Here is a 19,933-nt window from a genome sequence, read left to right on the forward strand (position 1 = left end):
TACATCTAAGAGTGACACCTTTAAGTGCCACTATTCCAAGCTGGCAGATCAGCCTATACCAATTTATTTACTCTTACCCATTTCATTCTACTGTCTCAGAAACTAGAGGGCAATTTTTGTAATTGCGAAAGAAGATGACCAAGGTGCACAATAAAAATATGGGTACAGAATTGCTAAGTTTAGGGCTGGGACAACATGTTCACATCCAGGATCCCACAGAAGGTACAAGGCAACGAGCTGAAGTGACAAGGATTTGTTCAGGACGAGGTCCTATGAAGTCATTGGGCACAATGGTGAGGTGTAACTGAGGACAAATCAGATCCATTCCAAATCCTCAACCATTGTGCAGTCCTATTGCATCTAGGACAAGATCCAACATATAACCAGGAATAACATCCAAGAATGACAACCCCACAAATCACTGTGAGCAATTAAAGAAACCTCCAGACAAGGTTACCATTAAAGGATCTGGGTGTCCCATCAGAGTACCTCTATATTTTCGAGACTCATAACTTAATCTGTTCTATTTACTTATGTAAGGATTACTAAATATGAACATGTATTGTAAATAATTATAGTTTTTTGGAAGAGGTGAAATATCTTTAAAAGAAAGGGGGATGTTGTAATATGCCTTTAAGGGATAGCAGCATGCCATCACTTTAAGAGAAATGTGTCATGTGATCTAGCCTCAGTTCCACTTTGCCCTGGAACAGAGCACACACACTCAGCTCTGAGGTCTTCAAGCTTTCTATCCATTGATACCTGTTCAGATTAAATCAACCTGCAACATGTTTGCATCATTCCTTATGGTACCTTTTTATCATTATAACACATATGATAAACTTCACCAAAGTCCCCAGTTCCATTGCTACCAGACGATTTCATCTTGATATTTTTTTCTTTTGGATTACTTCTTCAGTTTATATATCAGAGAAATGTGTTAGTTAGTGCTCATTTTACTGGCCAATTAAAATAGTAGATCAAGACTAATAATGTGACAGTCATGAGTTCAAACCCTGCCATCTAGCTTGAAAATTTGAATTCAGAGTTTTAAAATCTTGGCATAAAAATCTGATATCAGTAAAAGTGACTGTTGTAAAAGACCAATGGGTTCTCTAATATCCTTTAAAGGAAGAAAATTGGCCATCTCCATAATCTGACTAGCCTACATGTACCTCCAACTTCACACTGATGTGGTTGTTCCTGAGTTTGTGCCTCCACCTCCTCAGGCAACTAGGGACAGAATCTTTCAGTGGGAGTTGGCAGCGGGGGGAATCCTAATTTGGCAGGAGGCCAAAAATCAGCTTCCCGATGATGGGATGAACCTTAGGAATTAAGATCTCCGGACTGTAAGGGCGGATTAAAGGTGGGTTGAACTTCCCGATGAATTATGTCAGCAAAGCCTTTTCCATGCATTAGCAAGTTATGCATGTTTGTTCAAAAGCCACCTCACCAGAATTAAGCTCCCCCTCTAAATTAAGTTCACTGCTAGCATGAAATTAGAATGTTCACTTTTATGGCCACATTTAAGTGGCACGCACCTGGCAAGGTAGACTTCTTCCATGATTAACTGTGAGCTGCCGCTACATTTTCCTCTTTGCGGATTGTCTGTAAATACCAGCCTGTGCTTGAGACTGAGCGATGGCAGTGCAGGATGGGTGGAGGATGACCAAGGAAGGGAGAAAGGATTAGCAGAGAAGGGTGAAGCAGTGTCCAGGCAAAGGTGGAAGGGATAGTGCAGGCCGCCCAGGTGCAGGTTACCCCATGAGGGTATCGCAATTCCCTGCCAGCTCTACTCTGGGAATTGGTGAGCTCCTTGAAGATGCATATTTACTAAGCTAAACAGTGCAGGATCACACATGGTCAGCTCACCGTATCTTCAATGGAAATCGCTTCCACTTCCATGTCCGCCACCCAACTCAGACTCCAGAACAGAAGATTCTGGCCTAGGGATGGGCAATAAATACCAACCTTGTCAGCGACACCCACATCCCAAAAAGCACACAAGATAAATCATTATTTTGCAATTTTACTTGATGTTGCTAAAAAAATTAAAACCAATGCTTGACTCGACACACAAAATGCTCTGACCCATCACTGATACACTCGGCAAGGCCAACTTAGTGTAAAATCCTTTCAGGATATTCTCAGAGCAAGAACCACACTCTTTAGCTCAGTTGCCACATTGGCCATGCTCACTTGTCGCATAAACATTGTCGCTCCAGCCTTGGGCTGGCCGCTACATCTCTGTCTTTGACCGAAACCACGGTCTAGACCAGCATATGTGAGAGAGGCTTGTACTGTTTGCGGAGGTAATTGTGAAAGGGCTGCCTGCACTATCTTTAGAGTACAGTAAGAAGTCTCATAACACCAGATTAAAGTCCAACAGGTTTATTTGGAATCACAAGCTTTCGGAGCGCTGTTCCTTCATCAGGTGAGCCTGATGAAGGAGCAGCACTCTGAAAGCTCTTGATTCCAAATAAACCTGTTGGATTTTAACCTGGTGTTATGAAACTTCTTTCTGTGCTCACCCCAGTCCAACGCCGGCATCTCCACATCATTTCTTCAAAATGTGATGCTAAGCAGTTACTGTTTCCTCTGGGCAGCAACAAAGACTCTTCGCAATGGAGACAGTGGGCAGCTGGGTCTGTACACACAGGTGGTACAACTTGGTGAGTCACTGTCTAATAAATGATGAAGGGGCTTAAAAGGGCAGATGCAAAGGATTTATTTCCTCTGGTGGGGTAATTCAGAAGAGGCCTCAATCTTAAAATTAAAGTTTGGGTGAAATCAGGAAGCATTTTATCGCTCAAAGGGTAGTGGATGTCTGGAACTTGCTCCCCACAAAAGATTGCAACTGCTGGGGGGCCAATTGGAGTTTTCAGTACAGAGGTCAACAGATTTTTGTTGGGCAAGGATATACAGGAATTGGGAGCAATGGTGGTTAAATTGAGTTGAGGAACAAATCAGTGAAGAAAGAGAGAAGAATGCCCATTTTATATGGTGCCTTTCACAACCTCAGGATGCCCCAGAATACTTACAGTCAGTGAACTACAGATACTGCTGTAATGTAAGAACTGTAGGTTAAAAAGGACTGAATGGTCTACTCCTGTTATCATATATAGATGGAACCATCATTTTATATATCATTCTACCTTATTTGTAGAAGTCAAATGGGAAGAATGGCAAGGTGCCAACGGCAGTACTCACATAAAGAACTAATAGATCCACGTACAAATAAATATTTGTTACATTTATAAAATTGTTCGTTTCCTTAGATGCTTTTGTAAATAAAACATATTGATTTTAAGGTATACATTTATGTTAGCAAAATAATTTTGTGGCAGCAAAAGTCAAAATTGAGGCCAAAGAATGTCTTGTAAATGGGAACCTTTGTTTGATTTTTAAAAATTCTGTACAGGACATTAATGGTGTCAACAGTGAAGGAGAAAGATCTTTTGGGGTAATGCATGGTTCAAAATGCCAGAGCAACAGGGGATAGCAGCATTGGGTGATGAGAGTTGGGTTTGTATGTGTAGGTAGGGGAGGGTTAAGATCTATTATAGAACATAGAAAGCCACAGCACAAACAGGCCCTTCGGCCCACAAGTTGCGCCGATCACATCCCCACCTCTAGGCCTATCTATAGCCCTCAATCCCATTAAATCCCATGTACTCATCCAGAAGTCTCTTAAAAGACCCCAACGAGTTTGCCTCCACCACCACCGACGTCAGCCAATTCCACTCACCCACCACCCTCTGAGTGAAAAACTTACCCCTGACATCTCCTACTTACCCCTGACATCTCCAACTTACCCCTGACATCTCCAACTTACCCCTGACATCTCCAACTTACCCCTGACATCTTGTGGATGTTTTGATACTTCCTCATAGGAATGGGAAGGAATGCAAAGACAGAGTACATTCTATTTAATTCATTCTCAGGATGTAGGTGTTGATATCAATGCATTTATTACCCATCCCAAGTTGCCTTGGAGAAGATGGTGGTGGATCTTCCTGCTGAACCATTGCAATCCTTTGGGCTGTTTACTGTGGGATGGCATCACATATAGGCTATAGTGGGTAAGAAAGGCAGGTTCCCTTCCTTAAAGAAACTAGTTTGGTTGTTACACCAATCTAACAATTTAAATGGTCATTTTTCCGATGTCTGCCCAGAAACTATTGAATTAAATTTTAAAACCTCACCATATCCTAGCCTCTCAGTTGGTGTACATTATCAAAATCTGTACTTTACATAGCAGAATGCAATGTAAAGTTAAAGTGCATGGGATTGTGGGTAGTGTCTAGTGATGGATCGAAAGTTGGTTAGCAGATAGGAAGCAAAGAGTTGGCATAATTGGGTATTTTTCCAATTGGCAGGCAGTGGCTATTGGGGTACTGCAGGGATCTGGTGCTATGACCCCATGTGTTCACATTATATATTAATGATTTGGAAGAGGGAACAAAACGTATTATCTCCAAATTTTCAGATGATACAAAGTTGGATGGGAGGGTGAGCTGTGAGGAGGATGCAGAGATGCTTCAGTGTGATTTGGACCAGCTGACTGAATGGGCATCTGCATGGCAGATGCCGTACATTGTGGATGCATGTGAGGTTATCCACTTTGGTAGCAAAAATAGGAAGGCAGATTATTACTTGAAAAATAAATTCAGAGAGGTGGGGGGGCGGGGGCGGGGCGAGTCTTCTAGCCTGCTGCACTGCTCTAACAGCTCAACGGGCCAGGAGACCTCAGCTGAGGCCATTTCGCAGGCTTCCCGCTGGGCCCCAGGCCTCCGCAAGTCTCCCAACCCAAGATTTTGAGCGTCATCAGCTCCGTGGCGGAAATCGGCGTGGAGCTGATTTCAATATTTAAATTGTAATTTGCATCCCATTAATGGGCCCCGGACTGAAGTCTCTGGGCCCGCTAGTATCTCCCCCCCTCCGCCAGGAGTGGTTCACTCGAGCAGGGTTTAATACTGCTCCCCACAAATGGGGAACAGGCGGCCAACCCCGCTGGAGTGAAGAGAGGCCATTGAGGCCCCTCCTGGAAGTCAAGGCTAAGGGGGGGATTGCACCCTGGGCAGTGCCAGCCTGGCCCCCTTGGCCCCACTCACTGATTTTCAGAGGGAATCTCGCTAGGGCACTCTGTGTTGCACTGAGTGTTGGAGATTCAATCTGAAAATAATGCTAAAAATAAGTGGTAGTTACTCCCAATTTCACCCGAATTGAATCTCGCCTATGGATTCTCAGAGAGACCTTGGTGTACTCATGCATCAATCGTTGAAAGTAAGTGTGCAAGTACAGCAGGCAATAAAGAAGACAAATGGTATGTAGGCTTTCATGGCGAGAGGATTTGAGGATAAGGATAGGGATGTTTTACTGCAATTGTATAGAGCGTTGGTGAAGCCAAACCTGGAGTATTGCGTGCAGTTTTGGTGTCCTTATCTGAGGAAGGATGTCCTTGCTATAGAGGGAGTGCAGCGAAGGTTTACCAGGCTGATTCCTGGGATGGCAGGTCTGTCTTATGAGGAGAGACTAAATCGGTTAGGAATATATTCACTGGAGTTTAGAAGAGTGAGAAACTTATAAAATTCTAAGGGGATTAGACAGGGGAAATTCAGAAAGAATGTTCCGAATGGTGGGGGAATCTAGAACTAGGGATCATAGTTTGAGAATAAGGTGTAAACCTTTTAGGACTGAGGTGAGGAGAAATTTCTTCACCCAGAAAGTGGTGAATCTGTGGAATTCACTACCACAGAAAGTAGTAGAGGCCAAAATATTGTCTGATTTCATGAAGAAATTAGTTATAGCTCTTGGGGCTAAAGGGATCAAGGGCTATGAGGGAAGGCAGGGTCAGAATATTGAATTTGATGATCAGCTATGATCTAAATGAATGGCGGAGCAGGCTTGAAGGGCTGAATGGCCTACTCCTGCTTCTATGTTTCTATGGAAAACAGCTGTATTCTAATAATATATCACACTATGGAGGAATGGAATATATTCGGTACTTACATAAACTAAATCACATCAAGGCTAATTGATTAATATGTAAACAGTTTAATTTTGTCTCCCATTTATGTCATCTATCCTATTTATACAATTATCAGAACTATGATAGATTAATAATCCAGAGAATTTGAGTTCAATTCCCAATGATGAGTTGAAAACTTTGAATTCAGCTTTCAAAAAAAATCTGAAAATAAAAAGCACAGGTATAAATACAAGTGACTCATTAATGTCCCCAAGGGAAGGAAACCTGTCATTTGACCTGTTTTATCCTCAATGTGATTCCAGTCCTATACCAATATTCTCTGGAGTTTAGAAGAATGAGAGGTGATCTCAGGGAAATGTGTAAATTTCTGAAGAGGGTTTTACAGGGTAGATACTGAGAATTTCTACACCTGGCTGGAGGGCTAGAATTAAGAGTTACAGCACAGAATTTTCCAGCCCTCCTGCTTTCAGAAGTGACAATAATCACCAACCAGTTCCAGAAGACAGCTCATCATCACCTCCGCAGGAAAACTAGAATTGGGCAATGAATGCTGATATTACCAGCACGGGCCATGTCCTGAGAAAAAAATTTAAATATTCATTTCTGGCACTATTGGCTCAACTATCAACGCATGTGAATGCCGTTCCATCACCTGGTATTGTACGATGGATAGCTCCCATTATAAATGAGGTAAAGAATGTTCTGCGAACATGCTGAGCATTCGTAGGTTAAAATATCAGAATTAGAAATTCACAGCCAACGTGCACGCACTTAGCAGAAGAGATGCTGGAGCGCTATGTGTGTAAGTTTATCTATCAGTTAATCCAATGGATAAAGTGGTTGTTGGACAAAGGTTAAATCGGACTTCATTGAGAGAAAGGATAGGGCAGTATCATAGGTCAATAATTAGAGGCCATAGATTTAAAATAAATGGCAAAAGCACTATAGGGGAAATGAAAAATAATTTCTTCACTCAGAAGGTCGTTAAGATTTGGGACATATTATCAAAAAGGGTTCTGGGATAGTAACTTTCAAAAGGGAATTGGTCATGAACTTGAAGAGAAGCAATTTGCAGGTTAATGGGGAAAGACCTGGGGAGAAGGACTAATTTTGGATTGCTTTTTCAAAGAGACGCGACAGGTACAATGGGTGTGATGGTTGTCTTCTGTTCTATGAATTTTTATGATTCTATTCGACAATTCTAGGTGATTTATCACAATCCAGGGGATAACAATGGCAATGTCTCATATTAATTGATACCTACCTTCCATAATGATACCTACCTCCTTTAATCCCATTATGAGCGTGAACCTGATTACCAGCAAGGGACGGTGAAAATCGGAGATCATGATCTCACTGGCGAGATTTGCGATTTCTGGGTTTTGTCGGATCTTGAGCTCCCGCTGCTGCTCCCATTCATGGAGAGTGTGAGCACAAGATCCCCCCTTGGGGGATTGGTAGTATGGAAGCCGAGTAAAGAGAAAGCTTTGAGTCTGTGTGGAACTGTTGTTGATGTATATAAAGACACAGAACTGAGCCTTTAAGATGGCAAAAGCTTTACAACAACTTCTATTCTAGGGCAGCATGGTAGCACAGTGGTTAGCACTGCTGCCTCACAGTGCCAGGGACCCGGGTTAATTCCCGGCTTGGGTCACTGTCTGTGTGGAGTTTGCACGTTCTTCCTGTGTCTGCATGGGTTTCCTCCGGGTGCTCCGGTTTCCTCCCACAGTCTGAAAGACGTGCTGATTAGGTGCGTTGACCCAAACAGGCACCGGACTGTGGCAACTAGGGGAATTTCACAGTAACTTCATTGCAGTTTTAATATAAGCCTCACTTGTGACTAATAAATAAACTTTTAAACTTTATTGAAAATAGACAAAGTACCTCAGTTTGGAAATTATGAAGATACGAAAATGAGGAGCAGGAAAAGACCAGCTGCTCCATCAAACTTGCTGCTTCCTGACAAGAAACTTCACCCTCCCCCTGTCCCACTCCCCTTACAACCATGTCATCTTCTACAAGAGGCAGAGGACTGAAAAAATTCTCAGAGCCAATAAGGGAAAATTACTCTGGAAAATTCCCATCCGACACCCGCCATTGTTGGACCCAGTACAGGGTATCACATGGACCAAGTTATATCAATAAAGACACTTAACCTTATGTATGATGTGATCTCTGCTCCAATCAACAATTGGTTCAATTCCTTCTTGAGGAAAAGCATGGGAAGGAGGGAGACAAGTATGGAGCATGAACACCAGTTGGCACAAATGACTTGCTTCTGTGCTATAATTCCAATGTAGTCAGCTCCCACCAACCAACCATGTATTCCAGACATTCACATCTCTTTGGGAAAAGAAGGATTGCAAACAGTGTATTCATATTCTTATATAATCTAAACCCATGTTTCTCCTCCTCCCCTCCCCTCTCATAGACTCCCAACAGTAGAGAAAGAGGCCATTTGAAAGAACATCCCACCCAGCCCTCCAATATCCCCCTTCCCCCCCACTCCCTGCCCCATGCATTTACCATGGCTAATACACCTAACCTACACATCTCTGGACACTAAGGGACTATTTAGCATAGCCAATCCACCTAGCCTACACATCTTTGGACACGAATGGGCCAATTTAGCATGGCCAATCCACCTAACCTACACATCTTTGGACACCAAGAGACAATTTAGCAAGGCTAATTGACCTAATCTGCACATCTTTGGACTGTGGGAGGAAACTGGAGCACCTGGAGGAAACACATGCAGATACTGGGAGAACGTGCAAACTCTACACAGTCATTCAAGGCTGAAAATGAACCAGGGTACCTAACACTGTGAAAAAACAGTGATAACCACTGTGCCACCATGCCGCCCGAACCCAGGTCAACTGCTTAGAAGGCAGATATGCTCACCAATATACCACCAAAACTGTTAAATTGGTTTTTTAAAAACATATTCATAGACACACTATTTAGACCTTTTATTATCTTATGGATCTTAGATTAGAAAAGTCATTAAGAGGTGAGGGTAGCAGAGGGGAGAGTACAATTCTAGCCAAAAATAACACACAACTCTGGATAAACAAAGAGGATCAAAATTTTTATAAACATCATCACCTGGCTTCAGCTACAGAAGCTTTTTCTGTGCCTGGGCAACATCAAATACAAGGTTCCAGAGACCAAAAAAGCCATGATGGACATGTAAAACAAACATACTGGAAGCTGATTTCACAAACGATCTGTTGCATCTTCCTGCTTGCACTGGCATTTTAAGAGTTTTGGAGGAGGAAGGGCTGAAATCTCCCGTCCCACACGCTGCGGGAATCATAGCCAGCAGGACAGAAAATTTGGCTGCCCATGTTAAAGAAAAGAAACATAGATCGCAAGAGATCAATCAGCCAACTGGTTTTGTGCAGCATTTAGTTAGATCATGAATGATATGTATCTTATCATCATCTATCCGCCCTTGGCTCTATAAGCTTTAATATTCATCATTACAAAAATCTATCAATCTCAGTTGTGAAATTTTCAATTGACCCTCAGCCTCAACAGCTTTTTTGGAGAAGAGTGTTCCAGCTTCCCACCTCCCTTTGTGTGAAGAAATGTTTCCTGACATCATCCCCGAACATGGCTAGCTCTAACTTTATGGTTATGATCCCTTTTGTTCTGGCTAAATTGAACAATGTTTATTCAACAGAATGGAAACCAAAAGTTTAAAGTTTATTTATTAGTGTCACAAGTTGGCTTACATTGACACTGCAATGAAGTTACTGTGAAAATCCCCTAGTCGCCACACTCCAGTGCCTGTTTGGGTACACTGAGGGAGAATTTAGCATGGCCAATGCACCTAACAAGCACATCTTTTGGACTGTGAGAGGAAACCGGAGCACCAGAGAAAACCCACGCAGACATAGGGAGAACACGCAGACTCTGCACAGTGACCCAAGCTGGGAATTGAACCCAGGTCCCTGGTGCTGTGAGGCAGCAGTGCTAACCACTGTGCTACCAAGCCATATGCTATAACCCTCAGATTTTCCACAAAGAAGGCAAATGGTATGTTGGCCTTCATTGCGAGAGGTTTTGAGTACAGGAGCAGGGATGTGTTGCAATTAAACAGGGCCTTGTTGAGCCACACCTAGAATACTGTATGCAGTTTTGGTCTCCTTTTCTGAGGAAGGATGTTCTTGCTCTTGAGGGAGTGCAGAGAAGGTTTACCAGGCTGATTCCAGGGATGACGGGACTGATGTATGAGGAGAGATTGACTAGGTTAGGATTTTCTTTTGCTGTAGTTCAGACAAATGAGGGGGGATCTCATAGAGACTTATAAAATTCTAACAGGACTAGACAGGGTAGATGCAGAAAGGATGTTCCTGATGATAGGGGAGTCCAGAACCAGGGTCACAGTCTGAGGATTCAGGGTAGACCATTTAGAACGGAGATGAGGAGACATTTCTTCACCCAAAGAGTGGTGAGACTGTGAAATTCATTACCACAGGAAGTAGTTGATGCCAAAACATTGAATGTATTCAAGAGGCGGCTAGATATAGCACTTGGGGCAAATGGATCAAAGGTTATGGAGAGAAAGCAGGATTAGGCTATTGAGTTGGACGATCAGCCATGATCGTGATGAATAGCGGTGCAGGCTCGAAGGGTCAAATGGCCTCCTCCTTCTCCTATCTTCTATATTTCTTTGTAAATTGTAAGTGTTATTTTACTAAGTACTACCCAAAGGCATAAAGTTTTAAATATTGTTGTTTTAAGAAGCTCCATTGTGTTTTTGTGAAAATGTTGGGAATGGCAGATGGTGATTTAAAGGATCAGTGACTTATTGGCACAATTTGCTTCAAAGGGTCTGTTTGAAACATATGTCAGTCTAATATACATACAGACTTGTTTTATTTTACAGCACAAATTGGATTTATGATCAGAAAAGTCATAATCAAAGGGATCAGATGTTCATCATTTGATGCCCAGTTCCAAAATTGTGGCCTGTGTTTCTAGAATTTGAAAACAAACACCTTTTGAATTAGCATCATGAGTCGATGCACTCACAACACCCTGAATTTTCTGACAGATGTAATCAAAGTAATGTTTCATCCCCTAGAATTTCTCTGGGTCTCTGGTTCAAAAACCCTAGAACTCTCTTTAAAACAGCACTGTGGGTGTACATACACCACATGGACTGCAGCTCTTCAATAAGGTGGGATGGCGATTAGCACTGCTGCCTCACAGTGTCAGGGACCCAGGTTTGAATCCAACCTTGAGTGACTGTGTGGAGTTTGCACGTTCTCCTTGTGAATGCATGGGTTCCCTCCGGGTGCTCTGGTTTCCTCCCACAGTCCAAAGATGTGTAGGTTAGATGGATTGGCCATGATAAATGTGCAGGTTTATGGGGATAGGATGGAGGGGAAGGTTTGGGTGGGATGCTGTTTTGGAGAGTTCGTGCAGGTTTGATAGGCCAAATGGCCTCTTTCTGCACTGGAGGGATTCTGTAGTTCTAAGGCAGTTCACCATACCTCCTCAACGGCATTTAGGGATGGACAATAAATGCTAAGATGCCAATGTCTACCACAATTACCAAATTCTGATAGGGTAGTCCGATTTCTTCTGCCACTTTATTGGCAGTGTAAAGTTACTGGTTTTTGTGACAATGATTTTCCTACCAGTATTTCCATAATTTGAATGGAGGAGAAAGAAACTAGTTTATTTGTTTGGCAAATGTCCCCAGCCAGATTGACTGCAGGGTTGGAGCCTGGTCTCCCCCACCCCCTCAGACATTAGCACAACATGTTCCTTCCATGTACAACACTTATGTTAATAGGGCATCATACTTTCCTAAGAAGGGGGAAAAACCTTACTGCCTGCCCACGGGCTCAATTGGTATAAGGTCTGGCTTCAGTTCACCTGGGTACAGAATTCTTTGGATGTTGGTACACGGTGTGGGGAGGATATGGGGAGAGGGGGACTGAGCATATCACTGGACATTTGCCATGTTGGAGATAGTGTCCTAATGGAGTTTGAATGATGTGAAAATTCCCTACTGTCCTAATCCCTTATAAACTTAGTAAAATATATGAATTTTAAAAAGATTTCCAAAGGGATAATAATAAACAAAATGATCTTTTACCTAGATTTCTCTCATTCATAAAACAGGAAATTAGCTGCTCAAATTACCCTCCATAAAGACGGTCAACTATCCCCCATCTGATTGGCAACAATATTGCACACCATTAGTTCAGATGAAGTTGACTTCCTTGAATAATCTGCTTATTGATGTGGCTGAGATCAGAGAACCTCACATCTCTCAAGCTGCCTTGTCTTCAGAGACTGAAAAAGCCTTTCATAGTGCGATGGAAACATCTGTTCTGATCTTTATTTGGCTTTGGCCCACCTTTTATTAAAATAGTTTCTGTCTACAATTAAGTTTCTTCTGCTGTTAATTGGGCTCCATTCTCCTTTTTGCGCAAGTGGTTTCACTGTTATCTCCCTCCTCCTCCCTGAACTTACTGATGCAACGAGAATGCGGACATTAGACATCCATCCATAGTTCATCTAGGGGACTATTCTTCATTTTTGAATTGAAGATGAATTGCAGTTGCCTACTCAACTACATAAGGCCATATGATATAGGAGCAGAATTAGGCCACTCGGCCCACCGAGTCTGCTCCGCCATTTAATCATGGCTGATATTTTTCTCATCCCCATTCTCCTGCCTTTTTCCCATAACCCCTGATCCCCTTATTAATCAAGAACCTATCTATCTCTGTCTTAAAGACACTCAATGACCTGGCCTCCACAGCCTTCTGCGGCAAAGAGTTCCATAGATTCACCACTTTCTGGCTGACGAAATTCCTCCTAATCTCTGTTTTAAAGGATTGTCCCTTTCGCTTGAGGTTGTGCCCTCTGGTTCTAGTTTTTCCTACTAGTGGAAACATCCTCTCCACGTCCGCTCTATCCAGGCCTCGCAGTATCCTGTAAGTTTCAATAAGATCCCCCCTCATCCTTCTAAACTTCAATGAGTACAGTCCCAGAGTCCTCAACCGTTCCTCATAAGACTAGCTCTTCATTCCAGGCATCATTCTTGTGAACCTCCCCTGGACCATTTCCAAGGCCAGCACATCCTTCCTTAGATATGGGACCCAAAACTGCTCACAATACTCCAAATGGGGTCTGACCAGAGCCTTACACAGCCTCAGAAGTATTTGGGAAATACATGAGGCATCACAGCTGACCCATCTCCTTCTGCTAACGTTGTCCGCACCCAAACCCATTCCAGTGCCATTTCAGTGAGAGATGTTGTGTGTGGAAGTTAAGAGAGGGAATTTCTGTGGATTTCTGTTCATGCTAGCTGTAACCAAACCCAGAGCTGGGCAATTTCTCACAACTGCTCCTGCTCCGCAACCATTGCTTCACAAGAATTCAGCAGAAACCATAACAATAGGAATAGAAACACCAGTGGAGTAGGAGCAAGAATTTTCCTGGCCCTGGTAATTCAGTATTGACTATGGAATCTCCCTGTTCTGGGTAAGTAAGATCCACACAATGTAGTGAGCATACCAAATGAATCATTCAGGGAACCCAGTGTAACAATAATGACTTGCATTTGTATAACACATTCAGTATAGTAAAATGCCACAAGTCACTTCATGGGAGTCAGAAAAATAGGGAGATGATAGTATAGGCAATCAAGAGTGTTCAAAGTGATCGGTATTAAGGAGCATCTTAAAGAAGGAGAATGAGGTAGTAAGAAGGAGAGGTCCACAGAAGGAAATCAGAACTTAGGGCCTATGTGGCTGAACACATGGCTGCCAATGGTGGAGCAAGGGAAACTAGGGCTACACAAGAGGACATGATGGAAGGAGCACAGCGAGTTGGAGGGTCAAAGGGTGGGAGAAGGTTACTGAAATAGGGAGGCGGCAAGGCCACAAGAGGAATTTAAATGGATGAGAATTTTAAAATTGAGGCATTGCTGAACCGGGAGCCAACACATCTGAACAAACAATCGGAAAATAACCAAAAATCTACATTTCAGAGGAACAATGACGAGTTCTGTAAGAAATAATTTCTAAACTTAGGGGGATCATTTGTATTAGTTAATGAATAAAGTATAGAGACCAACAAAAACGTCCTTTGCTTTTCATCTGTTAGAAGAGAGTAAACATAAGATAGAGTTTCAAACCACTGGTTATGCAAACTTCATAGAATAGTAATTGAGGGATTTTGCTGTAAAGTTAACTCATTATGGACAAGATTAATGTTATAAAAAATCATAATGAAGAATATAATTATGATCACTTACAGGATGTGACTTATCCAAACTCCCAGGAAAGCCATAAAATTATTTTCCAGTTAATCTTCTGTTAATATTTTGCCATGAACCAGAAGCAGTTTTCTCTTTGTAAAGATGCAACAGTCCATTTGGCAAGTTGTATTTTCTATTCCTGTTTTGGCATATTGGGTGATGAAAGGGGCTTCTTAATTTTCTTACTTTTAAAAAACTTTAATCTCAGCTGTTTGTAACAATACCTAGCAGGATTTGGAAAGGAACACTTTATTAAATTTCGTTACCGCCTGAGCCTAAAGGCAATGTCAAATACCCATGGTATTTTGGTATTGGCACACTATAAAATATCTTTTACATTTAAAAATTATCAAGGGGATATGAAAAACCTGCCTCTATTTAGCATCTTACAGGACCTCAAGACAGGACCACTCAGCTCCTGACCTCATTTCCATGTTTGAACCAAAGCTGTAAAAAAAGTTGAACACAGCAGGGGTGGTGAGAGTGGCTGCCCTTGACATCAAGGTACATTTGGCTCAGTGTTGTATAATGGAGCCCTGGCAAAATTGATGTCATGATGTGGAATTGATGTCAACAGGATCGGGGGAAAATTCTCCTCTGATTGGAGTCATATCTGGCACAAAAGCAGATGGTTGTTGGAGGTCAATCATCTCAGTCCTCGGACATCGCTCCAGCAGTTCCCCAGGGTAGCGTCCAAGACCCAACCATCTTCAGCTGCTTCATCAATGGTTTTTCCTCCATCAAAAGGTCCCTGGGTAACTACTGGAGTGATGTCGTAGGACTAAGCCGATTGACCTCCAACAACCATCTTCTTTTGTGCCAGATATGACTCCAATCAGAGGAGAATTTTCCCCCTGATCCTATTGACATCAATTTTGCCAGGGCTCCATTATACAACACTGAGCCAAATGCACCTTGATGTCAAGGGCAGCCACTCTCACCACCCCTCCTGTATTCAACGTTTTTTACAGCTTTGGTTCAAACATGGAAATGAGGTCAGGAGCTGAGTGGTCCTGTCTTGAGGTCCTGTAAGATGCTATATAGAGGCAGGTTCACGATATATGTATATATATATATATATATATATATAGAGGATGTTCACTAATGTTAAGCACCATTTGCAACTCCTCAGATACTGAAGCAGTGTGTCCATATGCAGCAAGATCTGGACAACACTCAGGTTTGGGCTGACAGTTACGTCACACAAGTGCCAGGCAATGACCATCTCCAGCAAGAGAGAATCTAACCATCTCCCTTTGACATCCATTTTTCTTTATTCATTCGTGGGACATGTGTGTCACTGGCCAGCATTTACTGCCCATCCCTGGTTGCCTCTGGAGGGCAATTGAGAATCAACCACATTGCTGTGGCTCTGGAGTCACATGTAGGCCAGACCAAGTAAGGATGGCAGATTTCCTTCTCTAAAGGACATTAGTGAACAAAATTAGTGAACCATTGTCTGACAATTGACAATGGTTTCATGGTCATCAATAGATTCTTAATTCCAGATTTTTAAATAGTATTCAAATTCCACCATCTGCCATGCTGGGATTCGAACTTGGGCCTCCAGAGCATTAGCTGAGTTTCTGGATTAATATTTTAGTGAGGTCATCACCTCCCCAACATTACCATCACTGAATTCCTCACTATCAACGTTCGGGGAGGGGAGGTGGGGTGGGGGGTGGGTGGGGGGGGGGGGGGGGGGGGGGGTTGCGGTGAAGCGGTGACCATTCATCGGAAACTGAACTGGACTAGCCATTTAAATACTGTGACTACAAGAGCAGGTCAAAGGCTGGGAATCCTGTGGTGATTAATTCACCTCCTGACTCCCAAAGCCTGCCTATCATCTCATGATGTAATACTCTCCATTTGCCTGAATGAGTGCAGCTCCAACACTCAAGAAACTGGACATCATCCAGAGCAAAGCAGCCCTGCTTGATTGGAATCCCATCCACCATCTGAAACATTCCTACTGCCACCACCAATTCACAAAACGCTTACCATCTACAAGATGACCTAAGTTTCGGAAACCAGAATGTAGAAGAAATTTGGGTTGAGAAGAGAAAGGCGAGAATTCACTTGTGGGAGTTGAGTACAGACTGTTAACGTCCTGGATCACAACCCCAAGGTATATTACGAAGTCAGACTAGATGCCAACAATTTGTCTATTTTGGCATTAATGTGAGGAAAGGATGCTTCACTCCAGGAGTAATTTCACTTAAAAATTAGGGATATTTTATCAGAATGAGCTTTATTCACAACACAGTCTAAGCATAACTCTTAACAAAATGGAGCAGTTTAACTCTAAACAGTGGAACAATCCTTGCACATGGAAAAAAACCTCTAATTTCTAAGTTATCACTATTTTAGTTCCAGGTAAGCAAAAGTCTTCCCATAGACTTAAACCTACTTTAAATATAGTTCGCAGTCACACATATACTTGCTCCAACTTGGGTTAACAGCTTTGGAGCTTCCAGAGATTTTATGGTGAGAGCGAGAAAGCAGATTTCTGTCTTTAAACAGCTCCAGTCAGCAACTGAACACAGAAGGTTGTTTCCCTCTCTGCCACATACCTAGCTTCTCCATTTCTTTAATTTAAAAAAACCAATTACCACTATGTCACTGCCTCCCCTGCAAAGGAATGTTCATTGCTGTCATGCCTATCCATTAGAGTTGACATAGTCAGTACTGAACTTGCAGGCAACTCCCTCTACATCTGACTGAATCCTTCAGCCTGTGTTACTGGTCATCTACTCACCTCACTAGCCAGGCTTCCCAGGACTCTCCAAGAAGGCAGAGGCTCAGCAGCTGAAGAATGGAGCCTTAGGATGGGTCAGTTTTAAACTTGGCTTTCTTCCCCTTTTGGCTTTGGGTCCTCTCCCCTTCGGGGCCCAACTCTTCCACCCTGCTGGCACCAAGGTTCTTGCCCCTTTTCCCCAGCTCAATTGGCCCTGCAGTCCCTGTGCCAGCAGTTCCTGAGCCCTTCACTTTCTGGCCCAGTGCAATGGCTCCTTCCCCCCCCATAGCTCTGGCTCAGTCACTGCTTCACCCCCATCCCACCCAGCTTTCACCCAGTTGCCGCTCGTGCCTAATGCGACAGGGAGCGTCAAATCTCAGCCAGAGTTATTGAATATTTTTAAAGCCGAGATAGATTTTTGATTAACAAGGGGGTGAAAGTTTATCGAATAGGCAGGAATGTGAGGTTGAGGTTATAATCAATTCAGCTATTATTGAATGGCGGAGCAGGCTCAAGGGGCCGAGTGGCCTACTCCTGGAGCTAATTTGCCTGTTCATATGCACAGATATTACAGTGCATTCCCAATCTATTACTGGCCAGGGCAAGAGACAAAGGCAGATTTAAGGATCAGATCCAGAATGCATCAGTGGGCTTCCTTCGAACATCCTGAACTTTGTGCTGAATCTGATGCATAGGACTCACTGACTGAATTATTGTCTGCACCAGTATAAAGAAAGACTTGTATTGATTGAGTGCTTTTCATGACCTGAAGACTTCTGAAGTGCAGTGAAGTATAGACGCTGTAGGGAACATGGCAGCCAATTTGCACACAGCAAGCTCCCACAAACAGCAATCTGACAGAAGCCTGACAATGTAATTTAGTGGTGTTTGTTCAGGGATAAATATTGGGTAGGACACCGAGGACAATCCCCTACTCTTTTGTGCCATAGGCTCTTTTGCTTTTGCCCAATAGGGTGTACAGGGTCTCAATTTAATTTTTCAAGTGAACGACAGCATTCCTGACAGTACAGCACTCCCTCAGCACTGTACCTGGATGTTATATTGGATCATCAGACATTTGTGAATGGAACGCTATTCCACTTCTAGGCCACAGGTCATAAAATGAAAGATTGCTAGCGTCTGGCATGTAGATCATGGAACAAATGGCTTCTATGCCCAGGAGAGCAAATAAAATAGCAGAAGCCAAGTCAGTGGGCATTAGAATCGCTGATTCCTTTAATCATAATAGTCAGAGTAGGATTACAGATTCCTGTGGCCTGGAGAATGGGATAGAATCAGAATTTTGTACACTCAGTTGCAATACCATGGATTCTTCCACTCCGCAATGGAATTAGAACATTCCACAGCAAATCAATCCAGACAAGCTCAGGAAGAACAAATTCCTCTTCTGTGCTACTGTTCAATCATAGGCTGTTGATGCACATACTGTGATGTATGGTGTTGTTATACACTTAGAATGCAGAAACAGAGTTTATCTTCACACAATTCTTGTGTTGTACCAGTCTCTCCCTTTGGTTGTGTTATAATGAACACAGTGAGATATCGAAGGCCATTTCACCCAATGTGCCTGTGCTGGCTAATCTAATTAGCAAATGGTATTTTGGCCTTTATTATAAAAGGATTTGAGGATAGGGGTTAAGATGTCATTTCAATTCCAATTCTCTTCCCGTATCTAGGGTGCACTAAGGCAGACTTTTGTCTGTTTCCACAGCTAGTAATTCCCGGAACTGGATGTTAGTCTGTCGCCAGGGGCTTATAGCTTGCGGGTGCCATTCTACATAAGAACATAAGAACTAGGAGCAGGAGTAGGTCATTTGGCCCCTCGAGCCTGCTCCGCCATTCAATAAGATCATGGCTGATCTTTTTGTGGACTCAGCTCCACTTACCCGCTCGCTCACCAAAACCCTTAATTCCTTTACTGTTCAAAAATTTATCTATCCTTGCCTTAAAAACATTCAATGAGGTAGCCTAGGTTCCCATCCCCCATCAAGTGTGACTGACCAGGAGTCTCTCCCACTCTTACCGCCAGCCACTGGCGTGTTTGGAAGGATTTTGCAGGTTGATACTCAACCTGGTTGACCGCGTTATAAACAAACCTTCCTGGGCCATCAAGTTCTGGCTCAGAGGCAGGGATGCTACCCACTGCACCACAAGAAAGATGTCATGCTGCAATTATATCCAGTCTTGGTAAGACCGCACCTGGAGTATTGTTTGCAGTTCTTATCTCCTTACCTAAGGAAAAATATACTTGTCAGAGAGGGAGTGCAGCAAAGGTTCACTAAATTAATTCCTGGAATTGAGGGATTGGCCTATGAGGGAAGGTTAAATAGGCTGGGCTTTTATTCTCTGGAGTTTAGAAGAATGGGAAATGATCTCATTCAAGCATACAAACTTCTTACAGGGTAAATGCAGAAAGGATGTTTCCCTTGGCTGAGGAGGGTCTAGACAGTAAGAAGTTTAACAACACCAGGTTAAAGTCCAACAGGTTTATTTGGTAGCAAAAGCCACACAAGCTTTCGAGGCTCTGAGCCCCTTCTTCAGGTGAGTGGGAATTCTGTTCACAAACAGAACTTATAAGACACAGACTCAATTTACATGAATAATGGTTGGAATGCGAATACTTACAACTAATCCAGTCTTTAAGAAACAAAACAATGGGAGTGGAGAGAGCATCAAGACAGGCTAAAAAGATGTGTATTGTCTCCAGACAAGACAGCCAGTGAAACTCTGCAGGTCCACGCAACTGTGGGAGTTACAAATAGTGTGACATAAATTCTGATTCTAGGATCGCATGATAAAGACTCAGGAGGAAAAAAGCAGAAATATTTATGTGAAATAGTGTGACATAAACCCAATATCCCGGTTGAGGCCGTCCTTGTGTGTGCGGAAC

This window comes from Mustelus asterias, chromosome 20 (genome assembly GCF_964213995.1).
Source record: "Mustelus asterias chromosome 20, sMusAst1.hap1.1, whole genome shotgun sequence".
In the NCBI taxonomy this organism is placed as follows: domain Eukaryota; kingdom Metazoa; phylum Chordata; class Chondrichthyes; order Carcharhiniformes; family Triakidae; genus Mustelus; species Mustelus asterias.